This window comes from Oncorhynchus kisutch, unplaced genomic scaffold, assembly GCF_002021735.2.
Source record: "Oncorhynchus kisutch isolate 150728-3 unplaced genomic scaffold, Okis_V2 Okis03b-Okis08b_hom, whole genome shotgun sequence".
Lineage (NCBI taxonomy): Eukaryota > Metazoa > Chordata > Actinopteri > Salmoniformes > Salmonidae > Oncorhynchus > Oncorhynchus kisutch.
The window spans coordinates 312,499-322,176 of record NW_022261980.1 but is presented as its reverse complement, the minus strand read 5'-3'; positions in this window follow the sequence as shown (position 1 = coordinate 322,176).

Sequence of the window (9,678 nt, the reverse complement as noted above, 5' to 3'; positions counted from 1 at the left end):
ATCTGTCTCTCTGTGTTATAGAGTCATCTGTCTCTCTGTGTTATAAAGTCATCTGTCTCTCTGTCTCTCTGTGTTATAGAGTCATCTGTCTCTCTGTGTTATAGAGTCATCTGTCTCTCTGTGTTATAGAGTCATCTGTCTCTCTGTGTTATAGAGTCATCTGTCTCTCTGTCTCCCTGTGTTATAGAGTCATCTGTCTTTCTGTCTCTCTGTGTTATAGAGTCATCTGTCTCTCTGTGTTATAGAGTCATCTGTCTCTCTGTGTTATAGAGTCATCTGTCTCTCTGTGTTATAGAGTCATCTGTCTCTCTGTCTCTCTGTGTTATAGAGTCATCTGTCTCTCTGTGTTATAGAGTCATCTGTCTCTCTGTGTTATAGAGTAATCTGTCTCTCTGTGTTATAGAGTCATCTGTCTCTCTGTCTCTCTGTGTTATAGAGTCATCTGTCTCTCTGTCTCTCTGTGTTATAGAGTCATCTGTCTCTCTGTGTTATAGAGTCATCTGTCTCTCTGTGTTATAGAGTCATCTGTCTCTCTGTGTTATAGAGTCATCTGTCTCTCTGTCCCTCTGTGTTATAGAGTCATCTGTCTCTCTGTGTTATAGAGTCATCTGTCTCTCTGTCTCTCTGTCTTATAGAGTCATCTGTCTCTCTGTGTTATGAAGTCATCTGTCTCTCTGTGTTATAGAGTCATATGTCTCTCTGTGTTATAGAGTCATCTGTCTCTCTGTGTTATAGAGTCATCTGTCTCTCTGTGTTATAGAGTCATCTGTCCCTCTGTGTTATAGAGTCATCTGTCTCTCTGTGTTATAGAGTAATCTGTCTCTCTGTCCCTCTGTGTTATAAAGTCATCTGTCTCTCTGTGTTATAGAGTCATCTGTCTCTCTGTGTTATGAAGTCATCTGTCTCTCTGTGTTATAGAGTCATCTGTCTCTCTGTGTTATAGAGTCATCTGTCTCTCTGTCCCTCTGTGTTATAAAGTCATCTGTCTCTCTGTGTTATAGAGTCATCTGTCTCTCTGTGTTATGAAGTCATCTGTCTCTCTGTGTTATAGAGTAATCTGTCTCTCTGTGTTATAGCGTCATCTGTCTCTCTGTGTTATAGAGTCATCTGTCTCTCTGTCCCTCTGTGTTATAAAGTCATCTGTCTCTCTGTGTTATAGAGTCATCTGTCTCTCTGTGCTATAGAGTCATCTGTCTCTCTGTCCCTCTGTGTTATAAAGTCATCTGTCTCTCTGTGTTATTGAGTCATCTGTCTCTCTGTCCCTCTGTGTTATAGAGTCATCTGTCTCTCTGTGTTATAAAGTCATCTGTCTCTCTTTGTTATATAGTCATCTGTCTCTCTGTGTTATAGAGTCATCTGTCTCTCTGTGTTATAAAGTCATCTGTCTCTCTGTCTCTCTGTGTTATAGAGTCATCTGTCTCTCTGTGTTATAGAGTCATCTGTCTCTCTGTGTTATAGAGTCATCTGTCTCTCTGTGTTATAGAGTCATCTGTCTCTCTGTGTTATAGAGTCATCTGTCTCTCTGTCTCTCTGTGTTATAGAGTCATCTGTCTCTCTGTGTTATAGAGTAATCTGTCTCTCTGTGTTATAGAGTCATCTGTCTCTCTGTCTCTCTGTGTTATAGAGTCATCTGTCTCTCTGTCTCTCTGTGTTATAGAGTCTTCTGTCTCTCTGTGTTATAGAGTCATCTGTCTCTCTGTGTTATAGAGTCATATGTCTCTCTGTGTTATAGAGTCATCTGTCTCTCTGTGTTATAGAGTCATCTGTCTCTCTGTCCCTCTGTGTTATAAAGTCATCTGTCTCTCTGTGTTATAGAGTCATCTGTCTCTCTGTCCCTCTGTGTTATAGAGTCATCTGTCTCTCTGTCTCTCTGTGTTATAGAGTCATCTGTCTCTCTGTGTTATAGAGTCATCTGTCTCTCTGTGTTATAAAGTCATCTGTCTCTCTTTGTTATATAGTCATCTGTCTCTCTGTGTTATAGAGTCATCTGTCTCTCTGTGTTATAAAGTCATCTGTCTCTCTGTCTCTCTGTGTTATAGAGTCATCTGTCTCTCTGTGTTATAGAGTCATCTGTCTCTCTGTGTTATAGAGTCATCTGTCTCTCTGTGTTATAGAGTCATCTGTCTCTCTGTCTCCCTGTGTTATAGAGTCATCTGTCTCTCTGTCTCTCTGTGTTATAGAGTCATCTGTCTCTCTGTGTTATAGTCATCTGTCTCTCTGTGTTATAGAGTCATCTGTCTCTCTGTGTTATAAAGTCATCTGTCTCTCTGTGTTATAGAGTCATCTGTCTCTCTGTGTTATAGAGTCATCTGTCTCTCTGTGTTATAAAGTCATCTGTCTCTCTGTGTTATAGAGTCATCTGTCTCTCTGTGTTATAAAGTCATCTGTCTCTCTGTGTTATAGAGTCATCTGTCTCTCTATGTTATGAAGTCATCTGTCTCTCTGTGTTATAAAGTCATCTGTCTCTCTGTGTTATAGAGTCATCTGTCTCTCTGTCCCTCTGTGTTATAGAGTCATCTGTCTCTCTGTGTTATAAAGTCATCTGTCTCTCTGTGTAATAGAGTCATCTGTCTCTCTGTGTTATAGAGTCATCTGTCTCTCTGTCCCTCTGTGTTATAAAGTCATCTGTCTCTCTGTGTTATTGAGTCATCTGTCTCTCTGTCCCTCTGTGTTATAGAGTCATCTGTCTCTCTGTGTTATAAAGTCATCTGTCTCTCTTTGTTATATAGTCATCTGTCTCTCTGTGTTATAGAGTCATCTGTCTCTCTGTGTTATAAAGTCATCTGTCTCTCTGTCTCTCTGTGTTATAGAGTCATCTGTCTCTCTGTGTTATAGAGTCATCTGTCTCTCTGTGTTATAGAGTCATCTGTCTCTCTGTGTTATAGAGTCATCTGTCTCTCTGTGTTATAGAGTCATCTGTCTCTCTGTCTCTCTGTGTTATAGAGTCATCTGTCTCTCTGTGTTATAGAGTAATCTGTCTCTCTGTGTTATAGAGTCATCTGTCTCTCTGTCTCTCTGTGTTATAGAGTCATCTGTCTCTCTGTCTCTCTGTGTTATAGAGTCTTCTGTCTCTCTGTGTTATAGAGTCATCTGTCTCTCTGTGTTATAGAGTCATATGTCTCTCTGTGTTATAGAGTCATCTGTCTCTCTGTGTTATAGAGTCATCTGTCTCTCTGTCCCTCTGTGTTATAAAGTCATCTGTCTCTCTGTGTTATAGAGTCATCTGTCTCTCTGTCCCTCTGTGTTATAGAGTCATCTGTCTCTCTGTCTCTCTGTGTTATAGAGTCATCTGTCTCTCTGTGTTATAAAGTCATCTGTCTCTCTTTGTTATATAGTCATCTGTCTCTCTGTGTTATAGAGTCATCTGTCTCTCTGTGTTATAAAGTCATCTGTCTCTCTGTCTCTCTGTGTTATAGAGTCATCTGTCTCTCTGTGTTATAGAGTCATCTGTCTCTCTGTGTTATAGAGTCATCTGTCTCTCTGTGTTATAGAGTCATCTGTCTCTCTGTCTCCCTGTGTTATAGAGTCATCTGTCTCTCTGTCTCTCTGTGTTATAGAGTCATCTGTCTCTCTGTGTTATAGTCATCTGTCTCTCTGTGTTATAGAGTCATCTGTCTCTCTGTGTTATAAAGTCATCTGTCTCTCTGTGTTATAGAGTCATCTGTCTCTCTGTGTTATAGAGTCATCTGTCTCTCTGTGTTATAAAGTCATCTGTCTCTCTGTGTTATAGAGTCATCTGTCTCTCTGTGTTATAAAGTCATCTGTCTCTCTGTGTAATAGAGTCATCTGTCTCTCTATGTTATGAAGTCATCTGTCTCTCTGTGTTATAAAGTCATCTGTCTCTCTGTGTTATAGAGTCATCTGTCTCTCTGTCCCTCTGTGTTATAGAGTCATCTGTCTCTCTGTGTTATAAAGTCATCTGTCTCTCTGTGTAATAGAGTCATCTGTCTCTCTGTCCCTCTGTGTTATAAAGTCATCTGTCTCTCTGTGTTATAAAGTCATCTGTCTCTCTGTGTTATAGAGTCATCTGTCTCTCTGTCCCTCTGTGTTATAAAGTCATCTGTCTCTCTGTGTTATAGAGTCATCTGTCTCTCTGTGCTATAGAGTCATCTGTCTCTCTGTCCCTCTGTGTTATAAAGTCATCTGTCTCTCTGTGTTATTGAGTCATCTGTCTCTCTGTCCCTCTGTGTTATAGAGTCATCTGTCTCTCTGTGTTATAAAGTCATCTGTCTCTCTTTGTTATATAGTCATCTGTCTCTCTGTGTTATAGAGTCATCTGTCTCTCTGTGTTATAAAGTCATCTGTCCTCTCTGTCTCTCTGTGTTATAGAGTCATCTGTCTCTCTGTGTTATAGAGTCATCTGTCTCTCTGTGTTATAGAGTCATCTGTCTCTCTGTGTTATAGAGTCATCTGTCTCTCTGTCTCCCTGTGTTATAGAGTCATCTGTCTCTCTGTCTCTCTGTGTTATAGAGTCATCTGTCTCTCTGTGTTATAGAGTCATCTGTCTCTCTGTGTTATAGAGTAATCTGTCTCTCTGTGTTATAGAGTCATCTGTCTCTCTGTCTCTCTGTGTTATAGAGTCATCTGTCTCTCTGTGTTATAGAGTCATCTGTCTCTCTGTGTTATAGAGTCATCTGTCTCTCTGTGTTATAGAGTCATCTGTCTCTCTGTGTTATAAAGTCATCTGTCTCTCTGTCTCTCTGTGTTATAGAGTCATCTGTCTCTCTGTGTTATAGAGTCATCTGTCTCTCTGTCTCCCTGTGTTATAGAGTCATCTGTCTCTCTGTCTCTCTGTGTTATAGAGTCATCTGTCTCTCTGTGTTATAGAGTCATCTGTCTCTCTGTGTTATAGAGTCATCTGTCTCTCTGTGTTATAGAGTCATCTGTCTCTCTGTCTCTCTGTGTTATAGAGTCATCTGTCTCTCTGTGTTATAGAGTCATATGTCTCTCTGTGTTATAGAGTAATCTGTCTCTCTGTGTTATAGAGTCATCTGTCTCTCTGTCTCTCTGTGTTATAGAGTCATCTGTCTCTCTGTCTCTCTGTGTTATAGAGTCATCTGTCTCTCTGTGTTATAGAGTCATCTGTCTCTCTGTGTTATAGAGTCATCTGTCTCTCTGTGTTATAGAGTAATCTGTCTCTCTGTGTTATAGCGTCATCTGTCTCTCTGTGTTATAGAGTCATCTGTCTCTCTGGCTCTCTGTGTTATAGAATCATCCGTCTCTCTGTGTTATAGAGTCATCTGTCTCTCTGTGTTATAGAGTCATCTGTCTCTCTGTCTCCCTGTGTTATAGTCATCTGTCTCTCGGTCTCCTCTGTGTTATAGAGTCATCTGTCTCTCTGTGCTATAGAGTCATCTGTCTCTCTGTGTTATAGAGTCATCTGTCTCTCTGTCTCTCTGTGTTATAGAGTCATCTGTCTCTCTGTGTTATAGAGTCATCTGTCTCTCTGTGTTATAGAGTCATCTGTCCCTTTGTCTCTCTGTGTTATAGAGTCATCTGTCTCTCTGGCTTTCTGTGTTATAGCGTTATCTCTCTCTCTCTCTCTCTCTCTCTCTCTCTCTCTCTCTCTCTCTCTGTCTCTCTCTCTCTCTCTCTCTCTCTCTCTCTCTCTCACTCTCTCTGTTTGTAATGACCATGTCATATTTTAATTTGTTCTGATGTTCTGTTTTTCATGGCCTTGATCAGTGAAAGTCTTATTTTCCGTGTGTGTGTGTGTCTGTATGTGTGTGTGTCTGTATGTGTGTGTGTCTGTATGTTTGTGTGTGTGTGTGTGCATGTGTGTGTGTCTGTATGTGTAAGTGTGTGTGTGTCTGTATGTGTGTGTGTGTGTGTGTGTGTCTGGGCTGAAATGGATCTGTCAGATCTAAGAGTATCATGTGGAACACGGCAGAGAGAGAGTGGATTAACAGACTCAGACCAAATATAGCCTGGAATACTGTTGCTTTGGTCAGGACTGTTTGTGTGTGTGTGTGTGTGTGTGTTTGTGTGTGCAGTGTGTGTGTGTGTGTGCGTACGTGTGGTGTGTGTGTGTGTGTGCGTGTGGTGTGTGTGCGTGTGTGTGTGTGTGTGCGTGCGTGTGTGTGTGCGTGTGTGTGCGTGGGTGGGAACTTGTGTGTGTGCTTGTGTGTGCGTGTGTGTGCGTGCGTGCGTGTGGTGTGTATGTGCGTGTGTGTGTGTGTGTGTGCGTGGGTGTGTGTGGGTGGGGTGGGAACTTGTTTGTGTGTGTGTGTGTTGTGGGCCTTGTGAGACCTTGTGAGACCTTGTGAGACCTTGTGAGGCCTTGTGAGACCTTGTGAGACCTTGTGAGACCTTGTGAGGCCTTGTGAGGCCTTGTGAGACCTTGTGAGGCCTTGTGAGACCTTGTGAGACCTTGTGAGGCCTTGTGAGACCTTGTGAGGCCTTGTGAGACCTTGTGCAGCCTTGTGAGACCTTGTGAGACCTTGTGAGGCCTTGTGAGGCCTTGTGAGACCTTGTGAGACCTTGTGATAGCCAGGTCAGTTCAGGGACAGCCTGCGTCTTGTGATGATGATGAGTATAACATGTCTTATGATGACATGGTTCAGCAGAAACACATACAGTCCCTGTTTTTCCATTTCATGTATTTATGGATATGTCAACTTGTTCAGTTTCAGGTTCATTCATACACATCTGTTACAAGCAAACATTATGTCAATCGCTGCCTGATTCACATCAAAATGGCTTGAAATGGACACAATAACAAATTAACATTTTGAAGCAATTGTGACCGGGCTCTACTTTACTCTAAACCCTTTAATGTTGACATAACAGTGGATCCATTTAACATTTTGCATAACAATTAGCAGTTAGCATGAAAGATACTATAACAGTTGGCAAAACCTTAGCTTCTCCTCATGACCCAGTGAGAGGAGATAAGAGCAGAACAATGTTTATATACTTCACTAATCCATCTAATCAACAAGTTAACATCACGTTTACACTTGTTTATATTATACGTGTTTAATTAGATCCTTGATTAAAGATGGTCAGAGATGATTGACTATCATCATTATTAATGATGAATTTGTTTGGATATTATCTCTGTATTAATTATAGTTGTAAATATTTGTTTATTTGATTTGGTCCTTGACAAGATCATGTCGGTCTGCACATCCGTGACTGTGTAAACACTAGAATGAATTACACGTCTATTGAAAGCCCCATTTGATCTACTGGAACATGATTGGTGTTGTCATTGAGGTTTCTTTGATTAGTTCTATGAGTCATAGTTCATTGTATGTCTATCTATTTCTATCTCTGGTGAAACTCACGATCAAGCCCTCAGTATACCCCATCTCTCTATCTCTCTCTGTCTCTCTGTCTCCCTCTCTCTCTGTCTCTCTCTCTCTCTATCTCTCTCTGTCTCTCTGTCTCCCTCTCTCTCTGTCTCTCTCTCTCTCTCTCTGTCTCTCTGTCTCCCTCTCTCTCTGTCTCTCTCTCTCTCTATCTCTCTCTGTCTCTCTGTCTCCCTCTCTCTCTGTCTCTCTCTCTCTCTCTCTGTCTCTCTGTCTCCTCTCTCTCTGTCCTCTCTCTCTCTCTCTCTCTCTCTCTATCTCTCTCTGTCTCTCTCTCTCTCTCTGTCTCCCTCTCTCTCTCTGTCTCTCTCTCCTATCTCTCTCTGTCTCCTCTGTCTCCCTCTCTCTCTGTCCTCTCTCTTCTCTCTATCTCTCTGTCTCTCTGTCTCCCTCTCTCTCTGTCTCTCTCTCTGTCTCCCTCTCTCTCTGTCTCTCTCTCTCTATCTCTCCTCTGTCTCTCTGTCTCCCTCTCTCTCTGCTCTCTGTCTCCCTCTCTCTCTGTCTCTCTCTCTCTCTATCTCTCTCTGTCTCTCTGTCTCCCTCTCTCTCTCTGTTCCCTCTCTCTCTCTTCTCTCTATCTCTCTCTGTCTCTCTGTCTCCCTCTCTCTCTGTCTCTCTCTCTCTCTATTCTCTTGTCTCTCTGTCTCCCTCTCTCTCTGTCCTCTCTCTCTGTCTCCCTCTCTCTCTGTCTCTCTCTCTCTATCTTCTCTCTGTCTCTCTGTCTCCCTCTCTCTCTGTCTCTCTGTCTCCCTCTCTCTCTGTCTCTCTCTCTCTCTATCTCTCTCTGTCTCTCTGTCTCCCTCCTCTCTCTGTCTCTCTCTCTCTGTGGATCTGTGTAATCTGAGGGAAATATGTCTCTCTAATATGGTCATACATTGGGCAGGAGGTTAGGAAGTGGCAGCTCAGTTTCCACCTCATTTGTGGGCAGTGAGCACATAGCCTGTCTTCTCTTGAGAGCCATGTCTGCCTACGGCGGCCTTTCTCAATAGCAAGGCTATGCTCACTGAGTCTGTACATAGTCAAAGCTTTCCTTAATTTTGGGTCAGTCACAGTGGTCAGGTATTCTGCCGCTGTGTACTCTCTGTGTAGGGCCAAATAGCATTCTAGTTTGCTCTGTTTTTTTGTTAATTCTTTCCAATGTGTCAAGTAATTATCTTTTTGTTTTCTCATGATTGGTTGGGTCTAATTGTGCTGCTGTCCTGGGGCTCTGTAGCTCTCTCTATCTCGCTGTCTCGCTCTCTCTCTCGCTTTCTCTCTCTCTCTCGCTCTCTCTCTCAGACATGTTTTAATTACACAGGTACAGAGTTTTCCAGCAGAGAGGAGTAGATTAGACAGATCAGGGTAGAGGAGAAGAATAGACAGATCAGGGTAGTAGAGGAGAATAGAATAGACAGATCGGGGTAGGAGAGGAGAATAGAATAGACAGATCAGGGTAGAAGAGTAGATTAGACAGATCAGGGTAGTAGAGGAGATTAGACAGATCAGGGTAGGAGAGGAGAATAGAATAGACAGATCAGGGTAGTAGAGGAGATTAGACAGATCAGGGTAGAAGAGGGGGATAGACAGATCAGGGTAGAAGAGGAGAATAGACAGAAAAGGGTAGAAGAGGAGAATAGACAGATCAGGGTAGAGGAGGAGAATAGACAGAGAAGAGAATAGACAGATCAGGGTAGTAGAGGCGAATAGACAGATCAGGGTAGTAGAGGAGAATAGACAGATCAGGGTAGAAGAGGAGAATAGACAGATCAGGGTAGTAGAGGAGAATAGACAGATCAGGGTAGAAGAGTAGATTAGACAGATCAGGGTAGAAGAGGGGGATAGACAGATCAGGGTAGAAGAGGAGAATAGACAGATCAGGGTAGAGGAGCAGAATAGACAGATCAGGGTAGAGGAGGTGAAATATACAGATCAGGGTAGAGGAGGAGAATAGACAGAACAGGGTAGAGGATGAGAATAGACAGATCAGGGTAGAGGAGGAGAATAAACAGATCAGGGTAGAAGAGGAGAATAGACAGATCAGGAAGAGGACAGAAAGAGAATGAAAGGTTTTAATACAGGGTTTCTAGACTCTGTCCTCGGACACCAAGTGCTGCATCGTTTAGTTTTTCCCCTAGTAGTACACAGCTGATTCACATCATCATCTTATCATCAAACTTTGATCATTTGAATCAGCTGTGTAGAGCAAAAACCAAACGTGCACCCCTAGTGGTCCGGGGACCGAGTTTGGGGAATGCAGCTTTAATGTCTCTTCTCAAGTATGGTACTTCTCTCTGGAGACACAGAGCTGTGGCACACAATGGCCACACACACACACAACCCTGGGGAGTCCCGAGTGAAAGCCCTCTCCTCAGGTAGCCTTTTAATA